A 9,744-nucleotide genomic window follows, 5' to 3' on the forward strand; every position below is an offset into this window, starting at 1 on the left:
GGACCAACAAACAGACAACATACACCAGCAGATATGAGGCCCTCAACACACATATAGTAGAGGACTTCCAGGTCTGTGTTCATTCAGAGATGATGCACCTAACCCTCAACAGGCTGGAGGGCACAGGGAGTTTAGAGGTCATGTGGAGTGGGAAGTGGGGTATCCATGTGAAGACAGGGTGGGGTGGGGGAGAAGATGTGGAATGTGGAGCAGATGTAGGAGTGGATGGGGACTGTGAAAGGAATATGGAGTGTAAAAATAAATTTAAAATAAAATTTTAAAAAATATTTTTAAAAAAGGATAAAAGAGAAAGTAATGGTATCTACAATATTGAATGTTATAAAAATAATTAAACCTATTATGAATTGATCACCAAAAAAAGTGTTTTTCATTAAGAAAATGTTGTTCAACAAGAAAGATATCATGCTTTGAAAATAAATGCAAGCTGGGTGTGGGGGCACGCACCTTTAATCCCAGTACTCCGGAGGCAGAGGCAGGCAGATTTCTGAGTCAAGGCCAGCCTGGTCTACAAAGTGAGTTCCAGGACAGCCAGAGCTATACAGAGAAACCCTGTCTCAAAATAAAATAAAATAAAATAAAATAAAATTAGATTAGATTAAATAAAATAAAATAAAATAAAATAAAATAAATAAATAAATAAAAAACAAAAACAGACATTGCTTTCATGGTATTTTACATTTTGCTATAAAAGAAGGAATCATTTTTTATGTTTTTGTGAATAATACCTGTTCGTGTCTTACTGTATATAAAGTTTCATTTCTAACTTTAATAAATCATTTCTATAATAGTCAAAAAAGTGATTCACTGTATAAATCAAATACTTAAGGTATTTATTTGGATGCATCTATAAATAGAATCATACTTTAATATAAATGTAAGTATAAATGCATTGTTAGGAAAAATATTTAATATAGTATTTTATGTAGTTCACATTTAGGGCTGCATTCTCAAAGCATGTTTGTCATGGATTGACTTAAGTTTCAGTTAAATCAAAATATCCTTATTACAATTGCCACAGAGATGATCAACTTCCATGAAGATGTCTTGAATTCCTGTAATTATCATCATTGGTAGAAGAAGTGCATAGTACCTTAGTAAGTACGATAATGTGTTCTTGGGAACATGACAAGAAGATAATTTACTCAAGTTACCATATCAATAGGTCATGTTTATTTATTTTAGATAATTACTTGTTTATTTAATTTTCTGTGTATATTTTCTCCACTGACATATAACTGGGCCATGTACATGTGTGTTTCAGTGGAGGCCAGAAGAGACCTTTCAGTTAACTAGGAATGGCGTTTTGGAAGGCTGATAGCAGACATATAAATGCTAGGAAATTAGCCTGAAATCTCTGTTAGAGAAACCAGTGCTCTCAGCAACTGAGCCATCTTTACAACCCTATTTAACATGTTTATATAAAATACAATTATGTTATAACACTGTAAATATTATTACAATTTATAGCATCAAATGATGAATATAGTAATAGAATGGATGATAGAGGCACTAAATTTAGTAAGCAATAATGTCTAGGGTTTATGTTGGATGACATTTTTCAGTTGTTATGCTTATATTAGTTAAGAACTTTATGGCATATGTGTTGAACTAGTTCTATACAGAAAGCCAACCAATATAAACATTTGTATTCTGAAGTAATGAATAATTTAGTTTGTTAAAATTGTTATCAAAATTTTTCTTTCATGACTAGCTTTGTATGAAATTAAAACAAACATTTGAATCATAAAGTCAATTTCTACACCTTTAGACACATAAAATTAAATTAATTATATTAACAGTAACTTATGACTTCATTGACTTGATGATAGTTACCACTAAGGTATGCACCTTTTAAATTGCTTCCATGTAAGACATGGAATACCTGATGGTGAATTCATATATATTCAATGTATCATCATTTCAGGCAAAAGACATTCACTAAATTATTCTTTGTAGTTTATGTAATTCCAAGATTTCCATTATTAATAGTAAGCTTAAATAAAACCTTAAGAAACCTCAAAGATTCTTCATCAGTAAATACCAAATTTTTTTTACTGGATATTTTCTTTATTTACATTTCAAATGTTATCCACTTTCCCAGTTTCTTCACCAAAACCCCCCTACCCCAAACCCCTGCCCTCTACTTCTGTGAGGGTGTTCCCCCAACCACCCACCCACTCCTGCTGCCTCCCCACCCAGGCATTCCCCTACACTGGGGCATCAAGCCTTCAAAGGACCAAGGGCCTCTTCTCTCACTGATTCCCAAAAGGTCATCCTCTGTTACATGTGCAGCTGGGGCCATGGGTCCCTCCATGTGTACTCTTTGTTTGGTGGTTTAGTCCCTGGGATATCTGGGGGTTCTGGTTGGTTGATATTGTTATTCTTCCTATGGAGTTGCAAACCTTCTCAGCTCCTTCAGTTCTAACTCCTCCATTGCAGACCACATGCTTAGTCCAATGGTTGGCTGCTGGCTGTGAGGAACTGCTTCTGTATTTGGCAAGGCTCTGCCAGTTATATCAGGCTCCTGTCAGCAAGCACTTCTTTCCATCCTCAATAGTATCTGGGTTTGGTGACTGTATATGGGATGGATCCTCAGGTAGGAATAGTCTCTGGATGGCCTTTACTTCAGTCTCTGCCCCATACTTTGTCTCCATATTTATTCCTGTGAGTATTTTCTTCCTCCTTCTAAGAAGGATCGAACTATCCACACTTTGGTCTTCCTTCTTGAGCCTCATGTGGTTTGTGATTTGTATCTTAGGTATTCTGAGATTTTAAACTAATATCCATTTATTATTGAGGGCATACAAAGTGTGGTCTTTTCTGACTGGGTTACCTCATTTAGGATATTTTCTAGTTCTATCCATTTGCCTAAGAATTTCTTGAATTCTTGTTTTTAATAGCAGAGTAGTACTCTGTTGTGTGAATGTACCACTTTATCTGTATCCATTCCTCTGTTGAAGGACTTCTGAATTCTTTCCAACTTCTGGCTATTATAAATAAGGCTGCTGAGAATATAGTGGATCATATCTCCTTGTTATATGTTAGACCATCTTTTGGGTATATGCCCAAGAGTGGCATAGCTGGGTTCTCAGGTAATACTATGTCCAGTTTTCTGAGGATCTGCCAGCTTGATTTCCAGAGTGATTGTACCAGCTTGCAATTCCTACAACCATGGAGGAATGTTTCTCTTTTTCTACATTCTTGCCAGGATCTTCTGTTACCTTAGTTTTTGATCTTAGACATTCTGACTAGTAGAATCTCAAGGTTGTTTTGATTTTCATTTCTCTGATCACTAAGGATATTGAACATTTCTTTAGGTACTTCACTGCCCTTTGAGTTTCCTCAGTTGAAAATGCTATTTACCTCTCTAATAGGTTAATAGGTTGTAATAGATTGATTTTTCTGGAGTCTAACTTCTTGAGTTCTTCATATAGATTGGATATTACCCCTCTATTGGATATAGGATTGTTAAAGATCTTTTCCCAATCTGTTGGTTGACATTTTGTCCTATTGACAGTGTTCTTTGTCTAACAGAATTTTTGCAATTTTATGAAGTCCCATTTGTCTATTGTTGATTTTAGAGCATAATCCATTGGTATTCTGTTCAGAAAATTTCTTCATGTGCTCAGGTGTTTAAGGTTATTCTGCACTTTCTCTTCTACTATATTTAGTGTACCTGGTTTTATGTGGAGGTTCTTGATCCAGTTGCACTTGAGTTTTGTACAAGGATATAAGACCGGATTGATTTGTGTTCTTCTACATGCTGACCATCAGTTGTGCCAGCACGATTTGTAGAAAATGCTGTCTTTTTCCCACTGGATGTTTTCAGTTCCTTTTTCAAATATCAAATGACCACAGATGTGTGGGTTCATTTCTGGGTCTTCAATTCTATTCCATTAATCTACCTGCCTCTCTCTGTACTAATACCATACAGTTTTTATCACTATCACTATTGTATTACAGCTTGAGGTCAGGGATGGTGACTCCTCCAGAAGTTCTTTTATTGTTGAGAATAATTTTCTAATGAAAAGTTACCATGATTTATGCATTAATGTTTGATAAAATTTTCAGAAACTTTCAAAACTAATAAAAAGAGAAAAGTTAAAAATAGATAGAGCAAGAGAGATGTAATAAATGTAGTTTTAACTAACCAAAAATTATATGCTGTTCAATGTGTTACATAATTATTTGGAAGGGAATATTTGGAGCAAAGAACCACATACATTATAGACTAACACAGAAACAAGGAAAGAATAGAAGGATCATAAAGGGTTGGGTGTTAGGGCAGGAATAATAGCATACATATGAAATAAGGCGGAAAATGGAATAACAGGGAGGGACTCAAACTGGGGTGAGCAATGGGGGGCAATACAGAAGGAGAGAAGAAGTGACAGATAGCACCAACATTGTTTGATGAATGCTCACCAAATAATATTATTTACTATTTATCAAATATTAAGTGGAATGCTTATAAATGTATTTACATAAAACACCGTACACACAGACAGACACAGACACACAGACACACACACACACACACAAGAATCATAGACTAGCAAAAATCACAACCCCAAACAAACATGAGTAATCCCCTTAGGAAAAGTTTGTCATAAACATTCTGACAATTTTTTTTTCTAAAGTGAATTTAAAATTAAAGTGAAAAAATAATTTTTGCTTTGGAGTTAATGAGTCCACCATCTACTCAGATAATCAAAACAGGATAAACTATGGAATAATTATGACTCATTTCATCTAGGTCTTTCAAAATTAATAAAGCAAAGATAGATATACTATCAGGAAAATGGACAAGAGTACATAATTGACCAATACAAATAAAAATATACCTAACCTACTTTAACAATAGAAAAGTAGAAATTAGAATAAAGTGATTCACTGTTTTAAAACTTCAGAGTGAGTTAAAGTCAGATATTAGCCATTAACAGGTCTGAGCACCTTTAGTTCTTTCCACTGTAAACGAGAATGCAAACTGGCACAGTCATTTCATAGGCTCTGCTAAAACTACAAATGTGCACACTCTAGATTTGCTCTTCAAACGGAAAACTGGAATCATGTCCATTATTTCAGGAAGCACAAATAAGGACTAAGTAGATGGCTGTACATTGTTATGATAATTTTTTCATATTGGTCCATTATAATATCTGGGAGAATTGCAGTGGAAAACTACAATCTTATATTTGTAAATAGAGAAAAGAAGTTCTAGATGAAAGTATGTGAACTTAATAATGATGATACTCAAGTGGAGTTGAACATGGACCAGGCAGAGGACATCTGGATGCTGCATATCTGAACCCTTTCTTGTTATCACCAATTGCATTTCCTGAACTCAAACTACTTTCGTATTCACACTGTTAATCTTATGTTTTCAGAACGGTACTGATAATAACTAATGTTTATTACATTGTGCCAGGCTTCCGTTCTAACAGCTGTTACTGATTAATTTGTGTATTTCTACGTGAAGACTTTTTAAGGTGCACCTTAGGTTACTTTTCCCAATGTAATGTCCGTGCAGCAGCACATCCCATTGAAAAGTGGAATCCATGTTGCTTTCCTCTGAGTCTGAATGAGTTTGGAACTGATTTCTTTCATATTTTAAAAGCTTTATTTAAAAAAAAGAAGAAGAAAAGAAAAAGAATTTTGTCATGGTTATCCAAAAGAATCTCAAAATGATAGATATTATCAATGGGCATTTTTACTATATTAAACCTGCCAGTCCATGAGCATGGGGAGATCTTTCAATCTTCTGAGGTCTTCGATTTCTTTCTTCAGAGACTTTAAGCTCTTGTCGTACAGATATTTCACTTGCTTAATTAGAGTCACACCAAGGTATGTGATATTACTTGTGAATACTGTGAAGAATGTTGTTTCCCTAATGTTTTTTTTTTCTTTTTCTCATCCTGATTGTGCTTTGAGTAGAGGAAGGCTACTGATTTGTTTAATTTTATATCAAGAAACTTTGCTGAAGTTGTTTATCAGCTTTAGGAGTTCTCTGGGGGAATGTTTGGGTTCACTTAAGTATACTATCATATCATCTGCAAATAGTGATATTTTGACTTCTTCCTTTCCAATTTGCACCCCATTGACTTCCTCTTGTTGTTTAATTGCTCTTGCTAGAACTTCAAATACTAGCCAGATAGGGAGAGAGTGGGCAGCCTTGTCTAGTCCCTGATTTTAGTGAAATTGCTTCAAGTTTCTCTCCATTTAGTTTGATGCTGGCTACTGGTTTGCTGTCTATTGCTTTTACCATGTTTAGGTATGGGCCTTGAATTCATGATCTTTCCAAGACTTTTAACATGGAGGGATGCTGAATTTTGTCAAATGCTTTTACAGCATCTAACGAGATGATCATGTGTTTTTTTTTTTTTTTTTTATGTTGATGGATTTCCATATACTTAACCATCCTTGCATCCCTGGGATGAAGCCTACTTCATTGTGGTGAATGATCTTTTTTGATGTGTCCTTGAATTCAATTTTCAAGAAGTTTATTGAGTATTTTTTTGCATCAATGTTCATAAGGGAGATAGGTCTGAAGTTCTCTTTGTTTGGTCTTTGTATGGTTTAGGTATAAATGTAATTGGGGATTCATAAAACTAATTGCATAATGTTCCTTCTATTCCTATTTTGTGGAATAGTTTGAATAGTATTAATATAAGGTCTTCTTTAAAGGTCTGATAGAATTCTCCACTGAGCCCATTTGGTCCTGGACTGTTTTTTTGTTGGAAGACTGCTAATGCCTGCTTCTCTTTCTTTAGGGGACATGGGACTGTTCCGATGCTTTATCTGGTTTGATTTACCTTTGGCACCTGATGTGTGTGTATAAAATTGTCCATTTCACCCAGATTTTCCAATTTAGTTGAGTATAAACTTTTATAGTAGTATCTGATGATGTTTTGGATTTCCTTGGGTTCTGTTGTTATGTCTCCTTTTTCATTTCTGATTCTGTTAATTAGGATACTGTCCCGGTGCTGGCTAGTTAGTCTGGCTAAGGGTTTGTCTATCTTGGTTTTCTCAAAGAACCAGCTCCTGGTTTTGTTGATTNTTTTTTTTTTTTTTTTTTTTAAAGACTTATTTATTTATTATATGTAAGTACACTGTAGCTGTCTTCAGACACTCCAGGAGAGGGTGCCAGATCACGTTACAGATGGTTGTGAGCCACCATGTGGTTGCTGGGATTTGAACTCTGGACCTTTGGAAGAGCAGTCGGGTGCTCTTACCCACTGAGCCATCTCACCAGCCCCGGTTTTGTTGATTCTTTGTAAAGTTCTTTTTGGTTCTATTTGTTTGATTTCATCCCTGAGTTTGATTATTTCCTGCCATCTACTACTCTTTGGTGTATTTGCTTCTTTTTGTTCTAGAGCTTTCACGTGTGCTGTAAAACTGCTAGTGTAAGCTCTCTCCACTTTCTTTTTGGAGGCACTTAGAGCTGTGAGTTTTCCTCTTACCACTGCTTTTATTGCATTGTGCCCAATAAGTTTTGGTATGATGTGTCATCATTTTCATTAAATTCTAAAAAGTCTTTTTTTTCCATTTTTTTTTCTTTTAAAAATATTTTTATTAGGTATTTTCCTCATTTACATTTCCAATGCTATCCCAAAAGTCCCCCATACCCTCCCCCCCAATCCCCTACCTACTCACTTCCACTTTTTTGGCCCTGGCATTCCCCTGTACTGGGGCATATAAAGTTTGCATGACCAATGGGCCCCTCTTTCCAGTGATGGCCGACTAGGCCATTTTTTGATACATATGCAGCTAGAATCAAGAGCTCCGGGGGGATACATATGCAGCTAGAGACACGAGCTCTGGGGGTACTGGTTAGTTCATATTGTTGTTCCACCTATAGTGTTGCAGACCCCTTCAGCTCCTTGGGTACTTTCTCTAGCTCCTCCCTTGGGGGCCCTGTGATTCATCCAATAGCTGACTGTGAGCATGCACTTCTGTGTTTGCCAGGCACCAGCATAGCCTCACAAGAGACAGCTATATCTGGGTCCTATCAGCAACATCTTTCTAGTGTATGCAATGGTGTTAGCATTTGGAGGCTGATTATGTGATGGATTCCCGGGATTGGGAGTCACTAGATGGTCCACCCTTTCATCTCAGCTCCAAACTTTGTATCTGTAACTCCTTCCATGGGTGTTTTGTTCCCAATTCTAAGAAGGGGCAAAGTGTCCACACTTTGGTCTTCGTTCTTGTTGAGTTTCATGTGTTTCACAAATTATATCTTATATCTTGGGTATTCTAAGTATATGGGCTAATAACCACTTATCAGCGAGAACATATCATTTGAGTTCTTTTGTGATTAGGTTAACTCACTCAGGATGATGCCCTCCAGGTTCAACCATTTGCCTAGAAATTTCATAAATTCATTCTTTTTAATAGCTGAGTAGTACTCCATTGTGTAAATATACCACATTTTTTTGTATCCATTCTTCTGTTGAGGGGCATTCTTTCTTTGTCTCTTCCTTAACCAAGTTATCATTGAGCAGAGCATTTTTCAGCTTTCATGTGTATGTGTGTTTTCAGTTGTTTTTGTTGGAATTTAAGACCAGTCTTCATCCATGGTGATCTGATAGGGTGTATGGGATTATTTAAATATTTTTGCATCTATTAAGGCCTTTTGTTGTGTCAAATTATGTGGTCAATTTGGGAGGAGGTACCATGAGGTGGTGAGAAGAAGGTATATCTTTTGCTTTGGATGTAATGTTCTATAGATATCTGTTAGATCCATTTGCTTCATAACTTCTCTTAGTTTTACTGTGTCTCTATTTAGTCTCTGTTTCCATGATCTGTCCATTTCTGAGAGTGTGATGTTTAACTCTCCCACTATTATTATGTGAGATGTTATGTGTGTTTTTAGCTTTAGCAAAGTTCCTTCTATGAATATGGGTGCCCTTGCATTTGGAGCATAGATGTTCAGCATTGAGAGTTTATCGTGGTAGATTTTTCCTTTGTTTACAGTATGAAGTATCCTTCCTTATCCTTTTTGACAACTTTTGGTTAAATTTAGATTTTATTTGATATTATAGTGGCTACTCCAGCTTGTTTCTTGACACCATTTGCTTCAAAAATTATTTTCCAACCTTGTACTCTGAGGTAGTGTCTATCTTTGTCCCTCAGGTGTGTTTCCTGTATGCTGCAAAATGTTGGGTCCTATTTACATATCTAGTATGTTAGTCTATGTCTTTTTACTGGGGAATTGAGTTCATTGATGTTGAGATATTAAATGATTGTTGCTTCCTTTTATTTTTGTTGTTAGAGGTGGAATTATGTCTGGGTGGCTATTTTCTTTTGGGTGTTTTGAAAGATTATTTTTTTGCTTTTTCTATGGTGTAGTTTCCCTCCTTGTATTGTTATTTTTCATCTATTATCCTTTGTAGGGCTGGATTTGTAGCAAGATATTGTGTAAGTTTGGTTTTGCCATGGAAATATCTTGTTTTAAGTCTATGGTAATTGAGAATTTTGCTGGGTATAGTAATCTGGGATGACATTTATGTTCTGTTAGAGTCTGTATGACATCTGCCCAGGATCTTCTAGTCTCTGGTGAGAATTCTAGTATAATTTGCCAAGAGGAATCTACAGATTCAATGGAATCTCCACCAAAATTCCAAATCAATTCTTCATAGACTTAGAAAGAACAATTTGCAAATTCATTTGGAATAACAAAAAGAGAGAGAGAGAGAGAGAGAGAGAGAGAGAGAGAGAGAGAGA

Source organism: Mus caroli, chromosome 16 (genome assembly GCF_900094665.2).
Source record: "Mus caroli chromosome 16, CAROLI_EIJ_v1.1, whole genome shotgun sequence".
NCBI lineage: Eukaryota > Metazoa > Chordata > Mammalia > Rodentia > Muridae > Mus > Mus caroli.